The 21,815-nt window shown below is 43.6% G+C and overlaps 3 long non-coding RNA genes across 3 annotated transcripts; 2 read left to right on the top strand and 1 right to left on the bottom strand.

Annotated features, from left to right (window-relative positions):
- Positions 1-3,357: 3,357 nt before the first annotated feature.
- LOC140629980 (uncharacterized) lies at positions 3,358-7,848 on the top strand. Its single transcript, XR_012027773.1, has 2 exons — positions 3,358-3,549; positions 4,253-7,848. It is a non-coding gene; the product is annotated as an uncharacterized lncRNA (long non-coding RNA).
- Positions 7,849-8,937: 1,089 nt separating this feature from the next.
- LOC140629972 (uncharacterized) lies at positions 8,938-12,185 on the bottom strand. Its single transcript, XR_012027765.1, has 3 exons — positions 12,060-12,185; positions 10,796-10,833; positions 8,938-10,676 (listed from the first exon to the last, which is right to left on the bottom strand). It is a non-coding gene; the product is annotated as an uncharacterized lncRNA (long non-coding RNA).
- An 837-nt stretch (positions 12,186-13,022) lies between these two features.
- On the top strand, positions 13,023-17,156 carry LOC140629935 (uncharacterized). The gene is made up of 2 exons (XR_012027711.1): positions 13,023-13,277; positions 13,697-17,156. It is a non-coding gene; the product is annotated as an uncharacterized lncRNA (long non-coding RNA).
- The last annotated feature ends 4,659 nt before the right edge of the window (positions 17,157-21,815 follow it).

Raw genomic sequence — 21,815 nt, 5'->3', positions numbered from 1 at the left:
CCTGATCTAACGCGCTGTCTAAATCTATGCTAAATCATTACTCCTAATTATAAGTTCCTATTGTGTCTGTTTTTTTTTTAACTAGGTGGAGAAAGAGTTATTTAAGGCTAGTATTTTCATCATTTAGTGTCTATCCAAGAACAAATGAAGTCTCAGGAGGCAAAGAGAGTTTCTTGTTTAAATTTATATAATTTACAGTAAAACGGAACGTAACATCTTTCTCCAATCAAGGTTTTCTTGTTTAAGAAAACCAAAGAGCACACTGACTAGGAGATAAGCAGGTGATCTTCCAAGGGGGAATCAGAAACAGGTGGCTAGTTGCTCAGGGCCCGTCTGAAGAAAGACACAAGAACCAACTTGAAGAAGACAGTATTATCTACTACAACAGCTTTTTCTGCAGGATATTAAAGCACTTTATAAATATTAATTATCTCATCCATTCTTATCACACTGTATGAACCAAAGACATTATAGATGGCCAACTGCCTAGCCCACTAGGCTAAATATCTCAAGCTGTTTTTCACAGAATGTGATTTCCAATTCAAAACATGCTCACCTCCCTCTTATTTAGAGATGTGATTGCACTTATGAAAGATCCAGTCCCCTTTGGTTCTTTCTCAATACCTTTGAATTACTAAATATTTCTGCCTGTGCCCCACCTCTTCCCCCTTTTATACATGTTAATCTAGCAAAATTAGAAAACGCCAATACATAAAGTAAGGGTAAGCCACACATAAGCTCCTAATTATTAAAAATTACCATGGATGTATGGTGTGTATTTATCCTGAAGATTTTCTAAATGCATGTGATCGTACATTTTTATCTCCTTTAATATTGTTTCATGTTCACTTATATCATTATTTTAGATATATTCAATATAATCTTTTTAATGCATTATATGCCATTATTCTTAACAGCTAAATATTACTTCACTATATGGAAGTGATATAATTAAATTCTTCCACCTAAACACTGAGGCTGTTTCAACATTTTTGCTGTTACAGAGCTCTGCCAGGAAATCAGCATGTTCTGTATCCTTCTGAACCTTCTCGGTGGCCAAATATATGAAACCATGATACAAAGGTTTGGTTTTGTTTACAAAAATGGAACTATACCCCAAACCTCACTTCGTCCACATTAGAAAAAAAAAAAAAGTATCATGAATGTTCTTCCAGGGAATTTTCTTTTTTTTTTATTTATTTTTATTTATTTATGATAGACATATATATATATATATACATATATATATATATATATATATAGAGAGAGAGAGAGAGAGAGAGAGAGAGAGGGAGAGAGAGAGCAGAGACACAGGGAGAAGCAGGCTCCATGCCGGGAGCCCGATGCCGGACTCGATCCCGGGACTCCAGGATCGTGCCCTGGGCCAAAGGCAGGCGCGAAACCGCTGAGCCACCCAGGGATACCCCAGGGAATTCTTTCAATAGTTGCATAATAATTTACAGTACCTATATACCACTATTTGTCCAGCCATTTTCCTTTGATAGTTATTCAGACATTCCTTGATGTTTGCCATACAAAGAATCCTGCCCTCGACATCCTAGAACATAACTGCTAGTATAGTCAGTGTGTACTCCAACAGCATAATGACAAAGAAGTGGTATTGCTGAGTCAGACGACACATCTGTAATGTGAATAAATGTGTCATGCACACCTCTTAAAGGCATTCACATCAGCGTGTGGAAAAATGCAAGCTGCTCTGTCAGTTTCCTTCATACAGATGCTCTAGCTAGAAATACCTTGGATGTAAACATCCACACAAGGAAAGTGATGCTCAGAAAGGTACGAGGCATGTTCAAGGTCACGCAGGTAAATATTTCAGAATCAGGACTAGCACCTATACCTCCTTATTGTCTGACAAAGACTTTCTGTATAACAGCAAATATTTATTGGGGATGGGGGGTTGGTACAAGAAAGAAAGAAAATACATTATCACATTTAGCTATTGCTGTGTAACAAACTGCCCCAAAACTTAGTTTAAAATAAGAGCCACGTATTTAGTTATGACTTTATGGGTCAGCAATGTGGGCTGGGCTTTGCTGGGGGGCCCTGTGTCTAAGCTGGCCCCCTCAGGTCTACGTGGTCAGCGGTGGGTCAGCTGGGCTGCCTTGGTTCTTCTGTGCTCCCCCATCCTGCAGTATACTCCCCAGGCTTGTTCTTGTGGCAGTGGCCAAAAAGAGTGTACGTGTTTGAGGCCTCCTGAGGCTTACACCCAGGGTTTGCACATTCTCACATCCACCACATTCAATGGTCAGAGAGCCGCAGGGCCAGCCCCGCAGATTTGAAGGATGATGAGACAGACTGCCTCTAGTGGAAGGACACTGCAAAGGGCTTGGGCAAAGGAAAGTGTGGAGAGCAGGACCCATGCTAGCAAGCAATCCACCAGGTTCTCAGGTGGATTAAGTTTTTCCCACTTTCCAAACAATTGCTTTATCTTCTTGATGTGGCTTGTTTAGAAAATCATGGCTTTCTAAGAGCATAAAGGTAGTAATGTTTCTAGTGAAATCTCAAACAGTTCTCCCAAGATACCTGCAGTACATCTGGGGCATTACCATATTTGGTCAGATCTCTTTCCATTTTTAAAAATAGGTTTGTCAGATAAGAAAAATTAAGCACTGGGATGCCTGGGTGGCTCAGTGGTTAAGCAGCTGCCTTGAGCTCAGGGCGTGGTCCCGGAATCCCAGGATCAAGTCCCACATCGGGTTCCCTGCATGGAGTCTGGTTCTCCTCCCTCTGCCTGTCTTTGCCTCTCTCTGTGTCTCTTGTGAATAAATAAAATATTTTAAAAATAATAAATGAAAGAAAAATTAAGCGCTATGGCCGTTTTACTCTGTTCTTGTAATATGCCATATACAGCATTGCTGATGTATTTTCCCTTTATTCCTTGACTGAAGGGCACTGCAGCTGTAGAAAGCACTGTTTGGGGTTTGGTCTTCTGTAGTCTTTTTGTGTGTATATGACTTTAAAAAAATACATCTCTCTGTAATTTTGCATCTCACACAATAAACGAAGAGGACTTTACAGGTCATAAAAATAGCAGGCAATAAATAAAGTTAAACATGGTCAGCTTCCTTTTGATATCACAACAGGAGTGTGTCCTTGAAGAGGAGAAGCAGGGCTGAGGGGCTCCACTTGCTGTTTGCTGGGGCTCTGGTGAACGCAGCCTGTGGATGCGCAGACAGCCCTGCAGGGTGACTCCTGAGTGCTGGGGAGGGAACATCCTCTATATTTAGAACTTCTGGCTTCAGTCAGATATAAAATGGATTTAGGATGTGGGTTGAGGACAGGAAGGGAACACACACATGCTAATATTTCATTTGTTCTTTCTTGAATCAGCAGCTTAGCGTGGAAAGTGCTCTTCTGTGACATTCCTGTTTGTCCGTAATTATGGATTGGTGAGGAACAAAAAGAAACTAAAGCAGAACTCTGCTGACGTTTTACACTGGGCACCTTGGGACGTGTCTGAGCGTACGCTGGCCCCACTTGTGCATCCATCAGCAATTGGGTTCTCCAGTCCCGAGCAAAAGCCGGGTGAGTGGCTGCCAAAAGCGCCCAGTTTTCTGAAGGACGGAGTTGAGCATACCATGTGCCTTTCACGGTAGAATTCCACAATGAGGCTGAGAGTATTTAAAACAACTAAAATAAGCATGTAGGAAAGAACCATAGGTTTCAATAAAAAAAAAGTGTTTTGAGGACATTCTATACCAGAGATCCCTATTCCAAAGGAAACAGGATACACAGAAAAGTGGAAACTTTATTGTTTACTTGGAGGTATGAAAAGAAATAGGTCAGTGATTCGTTTCCATAGTGACTATTATTGAAATAAGACAAACTGACACCAATACTGATTTATTCTCCTATTCAAGCCCTTTTAAAAGATCACTTGAATCTGAGTTGGTTCTTGAATATAAACAAGAAGACCAAGTTATCTTTCACAATAATGACCTTTTGCTACTTGAGAATGAGACTTTTAAAAAAATTAAAATAATCCAAGTTTGTCTCATAACAGTTTGTGGCTATAAACAGAACGTGTTTTTAAGTATAGGAATTGTGTTCTGGGCAGTTGCAATTTAACACTAGTTCTTAAAGTAATGATCTATTCTTGCTTTACCCCAAACTATAAGGATAGTTCTTTGCTGTTGGTGACCTCTGCAGCCACATGACAAGAGTTGGTAATAAACGCGGGTACTTAAGCTGCACTCCTGGATGACCAGTTTTAATTTGACCTTTCTAGCCAAGAGCCAGCTCAAGTGCGGAGTGTGGAATACAGCTGTGTGCTGGGGAGTCCAATCATTTTGGCCATTTAACCATCACAATGAATCGTTGCCTGTGGACGTCCTCTGAAGTGATCAATACCAATTTTCAAGACAGCCGAAATGTCCCAATCAGCTACATGGCGCCAGTTCAGTGGGCATGTGTGGATCCAGGTTCCTAGTCAAGGTGAAAGGAAACAAACAAGTGCTCGGCCCATTCTGGCCATTGGAGGCCTGCTGTCGGGGAATCTGGGTCAGAAAGATTTTGTTCCAGTTGCAGGTCTTCTGTCTGGACCACTTCCACGGTTCATCTCTTCATCTTTGTCAACACAGTGAAAGTGGGTCAGTTCTCAGCCGAGGGATGTGGACGTGGAGTCTCACCACGTGTTCCACTCCTGGGGCAGTGGCAGGAGGAGACTGTGCTGTGCAGGGTAGGGCAGTGCAGGTGTGAGAGTGGGTCTTTGGTATATGCATGTGTCAGCGTATGCATGAGTATGTGTATATGACTGCATGTGATTATGTGTGCAAGACAGGAGCGTGGCCTGTGGCACAATCTATGATGTGAGTGATTTCCTCTGCTAACATTAACCCTTAGTTGTCAGGGTCTTGACTTCCCCAGTTACCAAATAACCCAGGATCATTCTTCTTCTGCTCTATCTGCCTTTCATCAATTTTGCTTCTATTTGCTATCTTCGCAGGTAGGTCAATAGTGGAGAAAAAAGAAGGAAATGATTTCTTGACTAAGATGGGAGGTAGTGGAAGCTGAACCTTTGGGCTAAAATTAGGTGAGAAGATAATCAGTAGATCAGCATAAAAGTAAGGAGCTTAAGTGACTGGCTGCAGTCCTGCACTAGGTCAGGGACCCCATCTTTCCCATTTTTCTCTAGCATGAATGTTTGTCAAATATATTTTTTCTATATTTAAGCAATTATTACTTTCTCCTAGCATAACAAACATTAATCCCAGGGCTCATGGGAGATGAGGAGACTGTAATGGAATAGCACTTTGCAAAATAAGAACTCTGACCTATTGCACTGTAAAGCTAATCATCTATTTTCAAGAATGCAGACCAATCACCTGCAGGGTAGCTTTTATGTTATGGCACCAGAGGGAAAGCACTGCACTTTATTCTCTTTGGAGTGCTTCCAAACTGCATGGTCATGCTCTGAGGATAGCCTCCTCCCCCTTTCATAAACACATAGGAATCTGGTAGACACAGTTTAAGTTATTAGAAAGTTGTAAGCCACAGCAGTTCATCTCTTTTTCTCAAATAGCTGATCCTGAAAAATGATAACCCAACAGAGCTAGGGAAGCATGTTTCTTTTTCTTGTTTGCTCTCTGGGAGTACCTGCCAAGTTAGAAATCTACATAAATGAAATATAAATTACTACCAACTTAAAGCACTAGACAAATTCTAAAAGTTCTCACAATCACACAAGGCAGGACTACAATGCAAGTGACAAAATAATAGCTATCTGTTGGTTTTCATGTTATTTCCACGTTTCTTAATAAAGATGTCTCTGTTAAAAAGAGTAAACTACTTTAAAAGAAAGCCAAAAGAAGAGAGAGAGAGAGAGAGGGGAAGAGAGAGGCTGGGAAGGAAGCAAGGAAGGAGGGAGAGTGATATGGAGGCTCTCTTTGAGAATCTGAATTTATAAACTGGTGAGAGTGAACTATTCCTATTCACAGAAGAATCTTTATTCATGAAAGAATTAACCGCAGGATTCCTTTTTGCTTTTGTTTCATTTCAAAATGTTATGAAATTTCGGAATTTTATTATAAAATATTACAGAGACACAAAGATACAGAGAATTATGTAATACCACATTTCCACCACTTGCTTAAAAGAGTCATCCCCCTCTCCCAACAACTTGATCATTCTTGTGAACTTAGTGTCACCACTTTTGTAGATTTCTTTATCCTTTTACAATGTACTCATGGATCCTAAGCACTTAATCCTATTTTTATGTATGTTAAATATCTGTAGGGTTGATATTATACACTGACTGATTTTATCTTATCCATGGCATCATGGATTTTCTCGCAGGTTTTATCCATTGTTTAATTTTATGCGTTGCTGTACTTTGCTCAGTTCTCTGCTGGATGGTGGTCCTTTGGGCAGATACCACAGATTATTTACTATCCAAACAGAGGTTCTGATCGGGCTTCTCTCTGAACAGAGCATTTAAAATATTTTCTTAAAATCTCTGATTTTAGACCTGGTTCCACTTGCAACTTTCCTAGTCCTCAGAGGTACTCTTTCCAGTAGCAGGCTTAAATATTCTAAATCACTTAAAAACAGAACAAAAACTATTTTTGTGACTATAAAACTAATACACACCCATTTTAAAGTAAACACACAAAAGTATAGTTCTCAACTTTAGCAATAATCACTGTGAACATTTTGGTGTATTTCTTTCCAGCAATTTTCATGTTTTGGTTTTGGCTTGCACAAACCTAGTCCTATTGCAAGGGGCAATTCGCCTTGGCATTAAAAATCTATAAAAATAAAAATTGTGATAGAAAAGCATTCCAGCCTGTGCTCCAATTGCTGGGCATTTAGGTAGTTCCAAGATGTCACTCTATTTTGTTCAGGTGCCCACCTGCTACATGTTACGTGCTCATATTAGGTGTAGAAAGTATAACAGTAAAAGAGACAAGATTGTATTCTTCCCAGAATATTAAATAAAAAGCAAAAACTACACAAATAATCATATGGTCGCCCTTGTGACACGTACCATGAAGTCACAGAGACTAAGCAGGGGATAAAATGCTGAGATCCCCAGGAGGCAGGAAATAGTCACATGAGGAAGGGAAGACCTCCACCAGGAGGAGAGGCATTCAGTCTGGATTCAAAGATACAAGAAGGGTGTATGACCTGTGGGTGGATACGTCTGTGTCTTGGGATTGGCAGGAAGCATGAGACAAAAGGCCAGGGCAGTTATAGATCATCATCCCCTCATGAAAACCCATATGCCTAAATCTTTGCCCACTTTTCTGGTTATCCTGTAAAGACAGCATCCTAATGTGGAATTACTGGACTGCAATGATTTGAAGAAATCGTGTTTATAGGATTTTGATGTATTAAAAATAAAACGTTACTCAAGATTCTATATTTTGGATGCCAACACCAATGTGTTATATCATTGGTGCCAATGACTCTGACTAGTGCTGCTGGGAAGGTAGGCCTGGAAACAATGTCGACCTCAGAACTGTGCTATTATTACTTTTTACTCTATCACCTAAGGTGAGTGGCTATGAAAGAAATGACTAGAAGAAACATATTATTATTTAAAACACATGAAGAAAAACATAATGTTAAAACAGCAAAGATATGTGGGTGGGTGTGTATCTTTGCAATGTGAAGAACACACACACACACACACAACTCAGGGATACACTAAAGAATTATCAAAGAGGACCTGGATGGAGTCAGAGGACTCCACAAATTAACTGAACAGAAAAGATTATAATAAATGGGAAGACACTTCAGGAAAGAAACAGTATTATATAAAAAAAAATTATTGATCTCAAGACTATTTCACAATTTTAACAAATTCTAATAAATTTTTTAAAAGATTTTATTTACTTATTCATGAGAAACACAGAGAGAGGCAGAGACATAGGCAGAGGGAGAAGCAGGCTTCTTAAGGGAAGCCTGATGTCGGACTTGATCCCAGGACCCCAGGATCACGCCCTGAGCCAAAAGCAGACGCTTAACCCCTGAGCCATGCTGGTGTCCCTCAATAAAAATTTTAAAGGAATTTTTTGGTTAAAATAATTCTGAAGTTTACTTGAAGAAATAATGTTCAAGAATACCCAAGAAAATTGGCAAGAAGAAAAATCCACTAAAATGATCTCTTCTGATGGATAAGGATGGAGTGGGAGAGGAGAGAAACAGAGGCTACTGTTGTCCACAGAAACCCCAAATCTTTAGTTAATCTATGTCTGCACTACTGTGATTAAAAATACAAAAAGATACACTTCAAGACCTAAAAGAGAAGTTTGTGGTGGGTTACAGAGTGCAGGAATAGGTAGACCTATTACTGGGACAAAAGAGACAGCTTTGAGTTTTCACAAAAAATAAAGACAGGGCAGCCCGGGTGGCTCAGTGGTTTAGGGCTGCCTTCAGCCCAGGGTATGATCCTGAAGACCCAGGATCGAGTCCCATGTCAGGTTCCCTGCATGGAGCCTGCTTCTCCCTCTGCCTGTGTCTCTGCCTCTCTCTCTCTGTGTCTCTCATGAATAAATAAATAAAATCTTTAAAAAAAAAAGACAAAAATAATAGTTTAAATCAGTGGCACGGTAAATATTGTGCAATTAAGTAAAATAAATTTGAAGTACTATTTCGTAAAATAAATTCAAGAATAATCAGAGATAAACTTGAGAAGAAGCAATGAAAAAAGACAATGCCTAAGACAGGGAAATAAGTATTTAGATGAATAGTATCTATGGTTGCTGTTAACAGCAAAATTAAAATACACAGTAAAAGGAAAGATAGTTGACTTCCAAAAATCTTAAATTTCTATATGCCAAAAAATCATATAAGTGTAAATGCCAAAAAGGATAACTATGTACTGAAATTATATCAATGTTAATATTATATTTTCCTTACAAATTAAGAATGACAAACATCCCACTTTAAAAAAAAAAACAGGCAAATATCCTAAAAAACATATAGAAGGGGAAAAAGTCAATAAATATAAGGCAATTTTGAATTCTCTGACCAGGGAAATGTATATTAAAATAATGATGAGATTCTGGTAGCAATGAAAGAACACACCCAGTGCAGATCTTGGTTTCCAAAGCCAGTCCCCAAGGAAAGCAACCAGGACTCCATGATGCCATGACATATTTTACTGAAAACAAACCGAACAAATCTTGGTGGTCTCACATAAGAAGGAAAAAAAAAAGTGCCATATGTTTAAAAGTGATACCTAGCAGAATCCACAACAGAAAGGTAACAAGGAACATTTATCTGCACTGCTAAAGTTAAATTCAGGCAGAAAAAAAATCACACCAAAATAAATATAATGCTGTTGCAACAATAGACTAAGACTTGGCCCTATTTTAAAGTTGTGCATGTCCATTTCAATCGAAGTTGACCCTACTCTGGAGGGTGGACTCCAGCAGCCTCACCTGAAGGCAGGGGTGAGACTCCCCCACAGGAGGGGCCCTGTGTCCACCATATCCCTGGCACAGCTGACTTTTTCTATAGCAGAGTAAAAAGCTCCATTTCCTTTTAAGTGCAGCGACTTATAAAAAAGGCCTGGCTTAAAGGGCCACCTTTGGATAAATTTGTCTCTTATTCCAAAATCTTTAAATATTTGCAACTTTAAAAGAGGGGAAAACTAAAGGTTATATCCATTCCTGCTTCTAAGGAAAAGAGTGGAGTCTGCTTTTATTATAATGAGACTCTACAACCAACCCATACAAGCCTATATACCTTGCACTTCTTTTAAGGTTAGGACTATACCCAATTACCCTTGTGATTTGAGACAAAGAGTAGCAGAGAAAAAATTTATTCAGTGCTAATATGATTATGTGTGGCACACTGGGGCACATGTTTGCACATGGGTTATCTCAAGTAATACATGCAATCCCAGAACAGGATTCTGTGGGGAAACAGGCTTGGGGGGAAGCTAAGGCTCCGAGACCCTGGATAAAAGTAAAGGATGACATGCAAGTCTAGTAACAGTTGTCTTCAGGCCCATCCTCACACCCTGCAGTCTTTCTGACCCACTCTTCAGGACTGTGAAATGAAGCTTTACACATCCTCTAAGTATCTTTCCAGCTCTAATATTCTGGAACTTTCTGATTTAAAGATTTGCTCTCATCTGAAGCTCCAAAAACCCCACGAGTGAGGCAGTCATAATTGCAAATTTAAGAGTCAGGGTGTTCAGTCTGATGTAGGACTTCTGTGCTACTTCCAGAAACATACATTCATCTAGAAGGTGAAGCCCAAGTACTGACATTTCCAGTGTATTTCATCTGTTTATGGAAATAACTGAAATAGATTATTATATAATGGGATGCCTCAGATGGTCTGGGGTGAGTACAGTGTGGACAATAAGGAAAGTTAAGAAGAGCCTTGGTCTTTAGAGTTCTTGCTCCCATCTTTTTCTTCAATTTTCTCATTTGGTGCCAACCAGCTCCTTCAGTCAAATGTCCTATGAAACCTGCACTTTCAGATCAAATCCTCATCATTCAAAGTCAGTATTTCTGATTCCTTTTCTTTCATTCTTTCCATCTTTCATTTCTGACATGGCCTGACTGCTGGTAGACAAGGAAGTGACTGGAATAATTCATATGAAGGCGTGAATGGCCCATTGCTGACTCAGCCTGTGATCTCCTTCCCAGGCAACTTTAAATTCTGAAAGAGTAGCTAGTGAATCCAAACAGGATCTTAAGTTCAGAGTTAAGGAATTATATTATTTAGGCAAGTCTATGGACAAGTTAGAAAGCATATTTTTCTACACCAGTTCCCCTTCTTCTGTATGGATATGGTATTGTTAATAGGATACTTTAAAGTTATCATTTCCAAACTTCTGAAGGTAAACCTCTATTAGATTAAAAAAAAAAAAGGACACTTACCCAAATGACATACTGAATTCATATATACATGTCCAATTACTGCACTGATAATGCTTTATTATAAACATACACATTTTAAAGGGTGTGATAAAAATAAATAATACTTTCACCGTATTTTATCTTAATTTTAAAAGCACACATTTTTGCTCTCACTCCAACTTGTTTTAAGTGTAAGTGGTAAGAATGAATATACTTCTCACATGTAAATTACACACATATACCAAATGCTGAAAGAAAACAGCCGGTGAGTACCTCCTACCCCCACGCCTCACTGGGAGCACTCAGGTCTTTTCACCAGGGTCTGTGCCTGTCAGATGGACAAAGGGAAGGGGGAGCAAGATGGGTGAGGGGATCCCTCTGTACAGCGTTAATGAAGTTTGATTCTCTTCTTTGATTAAAGAGAGCGATAAAAGAGTTGTCATGGTCTCTTCCTGAACCCCAGTCAATTATCATGGGGGTGTACTCACGGCTCTGTATGCCTTATTTAAACCAAGAGCAGGCTCAGATCCAAGTTTTGTGGAACTTGGGACTGTTACAACTTCTGAGGGGAGAAAACTCCTGAAGAAAGAGAGCACACACACGGAATCTTACTTTTACAACTTTAACATTCTCGGTGAGCACGACTGGGCCCTCCCAGAGCAGTGGAAGGGGGAGCTTTGCGGGGGGGGGGGGGGGGGGGGCGGCACCTCCAGCAAGAAGGTGAGAGACGGGCCTTCAGAAGACTAGAGGAACGTGCTCCTCCTGAAAACCATGCAGCTTGGGAAGGAGCGCTTCTGTGCAAAGGTTGCTTAGGGGACCGGAATTTAAATTTCCTTCCCTGCCTGAGCCCTCTCAATGGGCCTTGGCTCTTAGCGAACCCTGCCTTCTGTTTAAAGCAGCGTCCCCGCCGCACAGCCCTCGGAGGTCTGGAGCGAAGGGTTTAGAGGTCCCAGCCCTTGGCCCTCGCTGTCCTCCTCTCGCTCCCCCCTAAAGCTCCGGGCTGCGGGCTCACGGCAGAGAGAGAGCTCGCGGCTCCACGAGGAGGACGTACAGCTTCTTGGCTAAGCGCACCCGGACTTAACCAGAGTAAGTCGCGCTGTCAGCCCCTGCCCGTTAAGGGGGCCCGTTTCCCCTGTTCCTTGTGGGCAAGGAATCCGGGCTGAAACCGACCCCGAGAAACCTCTGCCCGTCTCCCTTTTAAGGCCTTGTTCCGACCTAAGATGGCAAAGGAAGAAACGAGGGGCAGCCGCGGCTAGCGGGCGTTTACGGCGCGAGGCCCCCGAGACCGCCGGCCGCCGCCGCGACGCCCCTCTTCCTCCACGCCGGTCTCCCACACGCCGTCCCTGTGTGGCTGCCGCGCGCGCAAGCCCTCGGCTCACCGGAACGCTCTGCCCGGACCCCCCTCGGGGCGGCCCTCGACAAGCGGCGGGAACACGCCGACACGGCGACCAACAGCGGGCTCGCGGCCCCGGGCGCCGGCGCGGCAGACGCCACGTTTACCCAGCATGCTCCGGGCGGCCAGCGGCGGGCGGGCCACGGCCACGGCCACGGCCACGTGACGCGGGGGGCGCCGGACCGCGCACTGCTCCCGTCTGCGGCTGCGCGGGGCGGGGCGGGGCGGGGCCCCCGGAGGCGGGAAGGCGGGAAGGCGGGAAGGCGGGAAGGCGGGAAGGCGGGAGGGCGGGCGGGGAGCCGGTGGCTGGCCGCTGGCGAGGACGTCGGCGGCTCTGTGGTTTGGGGCACGGATGCACACCCCGGCCCGGCGCCTTCCCCCAGCAGGTCCGGCGGTCATCCATGAGCCCGGGCTCGCAGTGGGTCGGCGGGTTGGCGGGACCCCCGCTGCCGAGCGAAGGGCCGGGCGTCCCGGGAGCGCAGGGAACGCGGCCGCCGCCGGGGATTCGCCCGGTGACCCGAGCTGCCGCGGTCCCCGGAAAGCTTGGCTCCGTCCGACCCGCAGGGGGAGGCGGCCTCGGCGTGAGGGGGGCCGCGGGGTGGGTCCTCGTGCCCCCCCGCTGCCGAGGCCGGGCCCTGAGCGGCCCCGAGCGGCCCCGCAGCCCGACTGCACGGGGACCGGGGCCCGCGGCGGGGCGGGGCGGGGCGGGGCGGGGCAGGCGTCCCGCGGGGAGGGCACAGGCTGGCCCGGGGCGGCCCCCCGACCCCCGACCCCCGGGGCGGGACCCAGCGGCCCCCGTCGCGGCTGGGAGGGCGCATCCTGCCGCCACCGACGCGCCGCCGGACGTCGAATAAAGGACTCGCCCCAGCGGAGGCCCAGCTTCCTCCTGAACCTGCGGGGAACCCCGACGGCAGGACCCGCGGCCCCGGCGCTCGCCTCCGCGCTGCCGCCGCCCACGCCGCAGGCTTTGGCCGAGGCGGAGCCGGGGATCCAGACACCACTGCCACCTGGCGGCCGCGCGCCCGAAGGAGAACCCCGGGGTTTGTTTTCATGGTTCCAGTTTTTTGAAGGAAGAATCTCTTGTAAAAGTTGGGGGGTGTGAGTCTTGAGTTACGTAGCATTAAAACACGCGTGACAGGGGAAAGGACTTGGTGAGGGTCAGGTCAGGGTCGGGGAGTTGGGTTATTTGAGGCTACCTGATTGTGGCCGAATGGGACTTTAGCCACTTAGAGACGTTTGGCGTTCCTGCAATATCGGATGCACCCACACTGAATATGCCAAAGACAAGGTGTCACTTATTTGCATTATCTGTCATTTGGGATTGTCTCTTTTACTGTTTCTCTCCATTCGGGTGTGTCACGGTTCTTTGAGCCAGTGTCTTAGGTCTAAACTGAAAGGCAGAGGACACTGACCCGATTCGGTACTTCCACCCTTGAACTCTGGCCTTTGCCCTGGACAGGTCTGGAGGGGGCCTGACTCTGAGCAGAAAGAACCCAGCAGAGAATAGAACACTTCCTCCCGCTCCAGAAAGCAACAGTCCCCCAAGCCAGTGTCTTCCAGGCTTCAGAAGATCGGGTTAGACAACGATCAATGAAGCCGAACAGCTAACGATGTCCCTAAATAAATGTCCTTTTGCTCTTTAGAGCCCTATGCTCCCCATTTTATATTTTATTACTTCAGATGTCTGGAGGCCTTTGGTCTTACCCTTGGCTAAGCTAGTTCAGAGGAAGACAGAGGCAAGGGAAAGAAAGGGAACTATTGTAGGTTTGGTTCAATGCTCTACAATCTACAAAAGTTGCTTCATTAACTGCTGTGGAGCGAAAAACCGAGACGCAGAGAATTTATTCATGGCCCAAGTTAGACAGTAAGTACACGGTAAGGACAAAATGTGACCCTGGATCTCTCTGAATGCAAAGAGCAGAGGCTTAGCAAGAACATCCAAGCCTGTTGAGACTGTAGGCTGCTGTCAGGACACATGACTCTTACCCTGCACCCTGCTCCTTCTCACATGGCTTCATGATGAACTTCCCATGAAACTGGAATATTCTACTTCCTCTCAGGAACTAAGAGTAAGGAAGGTTTACAGACAAGATTGCACTAAATCCATCTTGTCCTCTTTTCCCCATATTATGCATGAATAAGCTCAGTGCAAAAGGAGGAATGCTAAGCCAGGCAGCAGGATTTAAGGATTTTCAGCCTGTGGATTCAGGAAACAGAAGTCTTAATTTTTAGAGCTGCTCTGTCAGGCACTTTACAGCTTCCTCTTCTAAGGGCCATAAATCTCCAGACTGCCAGTCTCCAGACTCACATGTAAATGGTCCTATACATCAGCAGCCACTGGCCACCAAAACAAAGCCAGGGAGTGAGTGATCCATGAATAAGGCTCACGTATGGTCCTCAGCTATTCAGGTCCACTGTCCATCCAGACACAGGAAGGGCCCTGGGCATCCAAGGCGGATGGCCACATTTTCTGGCAGTGGAGACTGGCAGAAAGGGAGGCCCAATGGAAAGGTACTCCTGCAGGCCTGCCCTTGTCTGGATGCTTCCACAGTGCAACAGTCTGACCCCTGACACAGGTCATCTGGGGGTGGCTCTCTGAGGTTGGGGTCTCTGGGCAACAGCCTCAAGGGGAAATGAAGATTGGCTGTGTGCTGGGCTCTTGCTCATTGATGGTGATTTAACTATGAAGAAAAGGCCCTCCTGAGTCTCTGTTGGCTTTGGGAATGTGCAAGTATGTCCACTGTCTTAGGACATACTGCAGACTTGTCTAGGATTTTTAGTGCATGGGGACATGGTATATGGAGGAGAACCTCAAAAGAAAAGGTCTGTTTTATAGAGCAGGGCCTGCAAATTTTTTTCTGAAAAGGACCAGGTAGCGAATATTTTTACTTTGCGTATAGCCTATTTCAACTACTCAGCTCCTCTGTGGCACAGAAGTTGCCACACACTGTGCCTGAGTGAGTGGGCCTCACTGTTTTTCAGTAAAACTTTATTTACCAAAAGGCATAATAGGTGGGATTTGGCCCTCAGACTTACTCTGCTGATCCCTGGGATAGAGAAGGAGCAAAACCTAATCCCTATTCTGTTATGCACCAGATCTGTGACCTCAGATAATTCCTTATCTCTGAGCTTGTTTTCTCGTTAGTAAAATGGAGTTCACAATATCTACCTTTTAGATGTCTGGTAATGTATGTAGAGCTCTTAGCATACCATATGGCAAAGAGTAGGCATACAATAAATATAGGGCTTTCCGTCAAAACACCTTTAGTTGTTGGGGTTGATTCACTGTAGGTGCCTTAATGTGCCATTGCTTTCATAGTCTTTGATAGGCGTCTTTTGCCTCATTTGTTAGACCTGACTCAAGAGTAAATGAAGCCTCTTTCACCCCATTTGTATTCTAAAAGTAGGTCTTTCCAAACTCACTGACATGTTATTTCAAACTGTCTGGCAGCATTTAGGGCTTTGTGGAGTCCCCTGGCAATTTCACTGCACCAGAACATTGCCTACCCTGAAATTTTTAAATTATAATGGAATGCAAAACAGATGTACCAAATCTAGGGAGGACTAGAGCAACATTAATTTGTTCCTTGGGAATGCCCTTCATAAGCACGTTTTTGGGCAGCCATTTGTGATAAGAGCCAGGCAATAAAAGATCCCAGTGTGTTCTAAACACTGCAATTTTGGCAATTTGTGTCAAAGAAAATTTGGAAGGCACCGATAACTGAAACAGAACTGACTGAATTTATGGCTCAACCTTTCACTAAAATATCTGTGTTTGGAAGATGTCACTGATCAGAGAAATGAGAACTTGGAAAAAATTAGATAGGATTCAGACGGGTAGAACTCTGAACTCTCACACTGGTCAATACTTAGTTGTTTAGAATATGAACTGGGGCCAAGTTCCTGCTTGGGTCTCTTCAAGGTGGCTGACTTCATGATGCATTATAAATACCAACTTGAAAATAAAGTGCTAAACTTAAAGGCAGTATTTCCAGAAAAGCTGACTTTTATATACAGGGTTATGATTTTATGTATATTGAGCTTCAAATTAGAAAAAAAAACAACAACACAATACGGATAAACAAATAGCACATTAGAGTAATACTTAATACTTAGTATGAATGCCATTAAGATACCAGCCAGAGAATTAGGCTGAACCCATGCTGTTAGCTATCATACATTACAGTCTTGTTAATCATATGATCCAGAGAAGAAGTGTCTGTGGCACAAGGAAAAAAAAATCACTTCTTTTGGCAAATCTGAAGTTTCATATCCTCCAAGATGTACTTGTTATACTTTCCTCTGTAAGAAACAAATCTGATGGAAATCTTTCTTCGCTCTATAGAGTTATAACCTTCTGGGTAAAACTGACCTACTTTTTATCTGATTCTATACTACCACTTCTATGGAAAATGAACTGTACCAGGCAAGAAATGCATGTCTGTGTTAGTCCAGCTGTGCATCAAGACGTGCTTTAAAATAAGGATAAATGTTTTATTTAAGAAAAAAAAAAAAAAAAGAAAGAAAAAAGAAAAACAGAAATAGTTCACCAAACTAGAGTGTAAGCATCTTCTGTAGCTTTGCTACTTACTAATAATTTACATTTTCTTGGTAGGTTATTTTCATATAAAGTATGTATTTAATGTATTTTGTTCGGTCAAAATGCAATTGTGTGGTTGAGCTCGTGCCATGTGTAAAATTCTGTACTGTTTTTAAGACTTTTATTTTTATGGGACACCTGAGTGGCTCAGCGGTTGGGCGTCTGTCTGCCTTCAGCTCGGGGCATGATCCTGGGGTCCCTGAATCAAGTCCCGCATCGGGCTCCCTGCATGGAGCCTGCTTCTCCTCTGCCTGTGTCTCTCTCTGCTTCTCTCTCTGTGTGTCTCTCATGAATAAATAAATTAAATCTTTAAAAAAGAGATTTTTATTTTTAAATAATTTGCAATTAATAGGAGGTTGTACCTATGTACCTTCCCCCAGTTTTCCCCAGTGGTTATATCATATGTAACTATTATACCTTAGCAAAGCCAGGAGACTGATAGTTGTAAGATGTGAGTGTAGAGAGCTAGCCCATTTTATTCTGTGTAGGTTCATATAAGCACCACCACAAATCAAGATACAGAAATTCCATTACACAGAGGCCTCTTTTTTCGTGTTCTCTTAGACTCACTATTGTGCCCTCACTCCCCATTTTGACATTGTTTTTTATATTAGTATAATGCCCTTTTGTATAGTTGAGTCACATTTTTTTAACCCACTCTCATAATCTCTGTCTTTTAATTGGTATATTCAGGTCACTTATGTTTAATGGAAGCTCGTATGATAGAGCCTAACAAGGGTTCATCAATCAGGCTGTGGGGTTGTGTTACCAAAGCTTTTTTGGTTGTTGCTGTTACCAAAATTTTTACCAAAAGTGCCTTGAAGGTGTTGAGGGAGAAACAGTTTCCAAGGATCATCCAGGACTTTAAGTTATAAAGTGGAAACAGGTTTAGTTAAGAGAAGGATGCTATAAGGGAAATGTAAGTGAGTGTGGCTTACCCTGGGATAGGTTCCCTAGAGGACAGGATAGGTGATTGCGAGGGAATAGACAACATGGGTTGAAAGGGAAGAGAGGACAGAAGATGAAGTGACCAGAGGTGCTTACCTCAGTTGAACTGCAGCCCCATGCAGCATGGTAGGTCATGGCCCATTCTCCAGAAGGGTGGATGAGCCTATGAGTTCATACCACTGTTCCCAGATTTATAGGTGATCTCTTATCTTTTGGATTATTGCAATTTTAAGTTTGATTGTTTATAACTTAAGTGAAGTTGTTTTGATCTAAGGGTAGATTTGTTGACAGTGAAGAAGCTGTGTCAGGATGTTGTCATCGACATCTGTTGTTGTTGGTAAGCGCTCAGTAACTCAACTGTTGACGGGTGCTGCTAGGGACTTATCTATAAGAACATATGGAAGACCAGCTGTAACATAACGGACATTAAAACTTTAAATCCTGAGAATTTGTGAGAATTTACCAAGTGTGTTTGGTCTGGGCAAGGCTACCTTTTGCTGATCTAAAATAGATCTCCGAGGATCTTAGGGCATTCAATCCTGTTACAGCAAGGCTGCCCTCTGCAGTGGCCGCGTGAAGATCATCTGGCCCATCAACAGCAGTGCCTTTGTTCCCTGAGCATTGTGCTCTAGAGATAGGGGACTTTTGCTTTGCGTAGGCAGCTGAATGTCAGCTCTTAGTTGGCAAAGCTGACTCTTCTGAGATCCAACTCATAGAAAGATACACCTTAACTAAATGTGGACTTTCTTTTATTTCTCCTTTGCCTGGAACAGTAGTGTAATTAATCTGTCATTGGTTTGGAGAATGCTATTTCTTTATTGGCTTATTAAGAGACATTTATCTTGTATGCTGTTGTCCTGTAAAATATTAGTTAAACCATAATTCTGTCAGTGAACTTGTGTTAAAGCTGAGGTTAAACGATAGAAATGCATTTGTTTGTAGAAGTTCACTGAAAGGTGTCAGAAGGCCTCCAGTCCTCTTGTTTTCCGGGAGGTCTGGGGAGAAGATTATTAGCAATGCCCTCCAAGAAGAGAAGGTCAAGCAATTAAAAAAAAAAAAAAAAGGTACATGTTGAAAATGTGAGCCAAGGATTTCATGGTGAGGGTGGAAGAGAAAGAACCTCTCTGGAATTTTTTTTTTAATGAATGAAAATGGTGGTGGTATTTGATTTGAAGAGGAAAGTCAAAGGCACACATAAAAGAGGCAGATAACAGGAACAGAAATTAATGGGAGTAACCTGGAGAATGATAGCTTTACAATAATTCTGTTTTGAGAGGAGGTAAGAACATTGTGAAGGGATCAAGTGTCTTATTCACAGCTTACTCACCCTGATGTGCTGCATCTGACAAGTGATGCTCATGTTTGGATTGGCGCAAGAAAAGATTCCACCCTTATCAGCCAGTTCTATAGAATTGTTTGGAAGCAGCTGCAAACAACAGCATAGAACAAAAAAAGTATTTTATTCCCTTTCTGTTTGGAGATAGAAATAAAGTGTGGTTTGTGGGAAATACAGCAAGGTGGCACCATTGAAAGAAAGCAGTTAACACCAAGCCCTTACATTTCTCTCTGGTATGGAGAGGGTGATGAGGGAGTCTTTCAGGATGGACAGCATCATTCTCGGCACCCGCATGGCACCACCTTTGTGAGCAAGAGGATGGTGTGGTCAATATGGAGGGAGGACGGGGAAGGAAAACCGGCTCCATACTTGCTGTATCACCTGATCCTCTTGAGTCTTCAGTTTTCTCACTACAGATGGGAACAGTGTGACCTCCGCTGGGCATCAGAGCAGCCAGTGGGGACATGGTGGTAGTTATGAACTGAACAGACACATCGCAGTGCTGTTGGTGTGCTTCTTGGAAGTTGTCCAGCTGAAGCTGCAACTAATAGTAATTTGCTTACATAAATCTGTGTGTGTGAGATCAGAGTCCTGTTGAAATCTGCACTGATCCCAGGAGACCCAGCCCTGTTCCCAGGCAGACCTTGTTTCAAACTTCCAGGAGGCAAATATAGGTATAAGGTCAGTTTGGAGAGTTCGCTATAAAATATGTTTATTTACACCTGGACTAGAAAATCTTCTTTCTGTCACTATCAACCCGCTATCAGCCCAGAAGCTGGCTTTTACTGAGGCCTCAAGAGTGTAGTCAGCCTCTCAGGTTTCTCATTCCGCAGTGAATTTGTGAGTCCTGCCACACTGAAGTGAAAAGTAAGTACTTCTGAAGTGTTAAAATACTGCCCAGGATATGCCGATCATCTCCCCCAAACCTGAGGATGTCTTCCATTTACTTGAGAATAAATCATTCCATTTCCACTAGGAATGAGATATCTTCCTCCTGAGGGCACCAGGGCCCGGTGGCTGACACTCATGCTGGGTCACACGTCTTCTATGTGTTTCCTTAACGGACATGTTTGTAGCCTGAGAGCCTGGCCTCACGATGGATGATAGCACCTTAATATTTTTAACTTACTGAGTCCTGTGGCCCTGCACAGTTGAGAAGATCTGACAATTTATTTCCTTTCCTCTCCCACAAACCGTTGGGGTAAAAAAATCCAGAAATCATATCAATCTTTACAAAGGAAGCAAACCACCTTTTCTGAAGTCCTTGGAGCTCCTGCTGAATTAACACTCCGCTGACCATTTTTATTAGCCATTCTCCGAGAGTGTCTGAGGTGCCCCCTGCTGCCGGGCCAGCAAGTGGTGCTCTCGTTTGGAATGGTACAACAAACTTCCCAAGTGTGGAAGTGTGGGCAGCCCTCACAATTAAGTGCATGAGCCACAGGCCTTTCATATAAAGACCTAGTAGCACTGAGCCTTCCAGAACAAAGGTCACCAGGGCATACGTTCCTTACAGCTGTTGGAACAAATTACACAAACTAGATGATGTGAGACAGCTCTGGAGGCTGGAGGCCCCAAACCAAGGTATCCGCAGGGCCATGCTCTCTGCAAAGGCTCTAGGGGAGGATGCCCTCTGGCCTTGTCCAGCTGCTGCTGATTGCCAGCAATCCTAGGCATCTCATGGCACATGGCTGCATCAGCACAATCTCCATCTTCCTCTCCATGTGGACACTGTGTGTGTTTGTGTCTTCACATGGCATTCTCCCAGTGTCTTTGTTCAAATTCCCCTCTTATAAGTTTACCAGTAATGGGATTTAGAGCCCTCTCTACTCCACTGAGACATCAGCTTCACTTAATTATATCTACAGAGACCCTATTTCCAAATAAGGCTCATTCTGAGGTTGTGGGTGGTATCAATTTGGGGGGACACCATTCAACCCAGCACACATGCCCCCAAGCACAATGAGGGGCCAGCAGGCTCAGCCCCTCCTGCCTTATGTCACTCATGGTGCAGCAAGTGCAGTCTTGGACTTTGCATTCCTACCTTTGGTTGAGGCACAGAATAGTTTTTGGTGCTAAATATTGTGCAGACTCATTATATAAACACTTATCAAGAGTTTACTACATGCCTGTCATTTTGCTAAGCAACATGGAGGGTATGGCAGTGTGTGAAACACAGCCCTTGGCCTCAGTGGGCTTTCACTATTTTCCCTAATGAGCTTCATTGACTATTCATTGTAAAACCAGCAGTGAGGAGAGGCATTCTTTGACAGTTCTTCCAATTACTGATATTTGTTATTTGGTTCCCTGTAGCCACACACACACACACACACACAAATTCTCTAAATTAATAATTTTTTAAAGTGTCCATGTCATGAGAAATATAAAAGGTTTCTCTGCAGATCCTGGGCCCGTGGAAATAGCAGCTCTGAGCATGAAAGGCTGAGCCTCCATGAATTTCTGATTGGTCCTTTTGTCTCAAAATACTTGGAGGGAGATGATGGGGAGGCAGTATTTCTAAAGACAATACAGTGTTTTGAGATAGCCCACCCCTCATTCTGTTCAAATACAAAGGAAAAGGAAAGGTTACAAACCTGAAGTAATGTAAGGGGAAACCTAGGCTCTGAAAATAGCACAAAGAATCAGGGTAATGGCCCATTGTTTCGGTAGTTCCCTGAATTCTTGCAAAGAGGCAGC

Source organism: Canis lupus, chromosome 1, assembly GCF_048164855.1.
Source record: "Canis lupus baileyi chromosome 1, mCanLup2.hap1, whole genome shotgun sequence".
In the NCBI taxonomy this organism is placed as follows: domain Eukaryota; kingdom Metazoa; phylum Chordata; class Mammalia; order Carnivora; family Canidae; genus Canis; species Canis lupus.
This window is presented reverse-complemented; position numbering and strand designations above follow the sequence as displayed.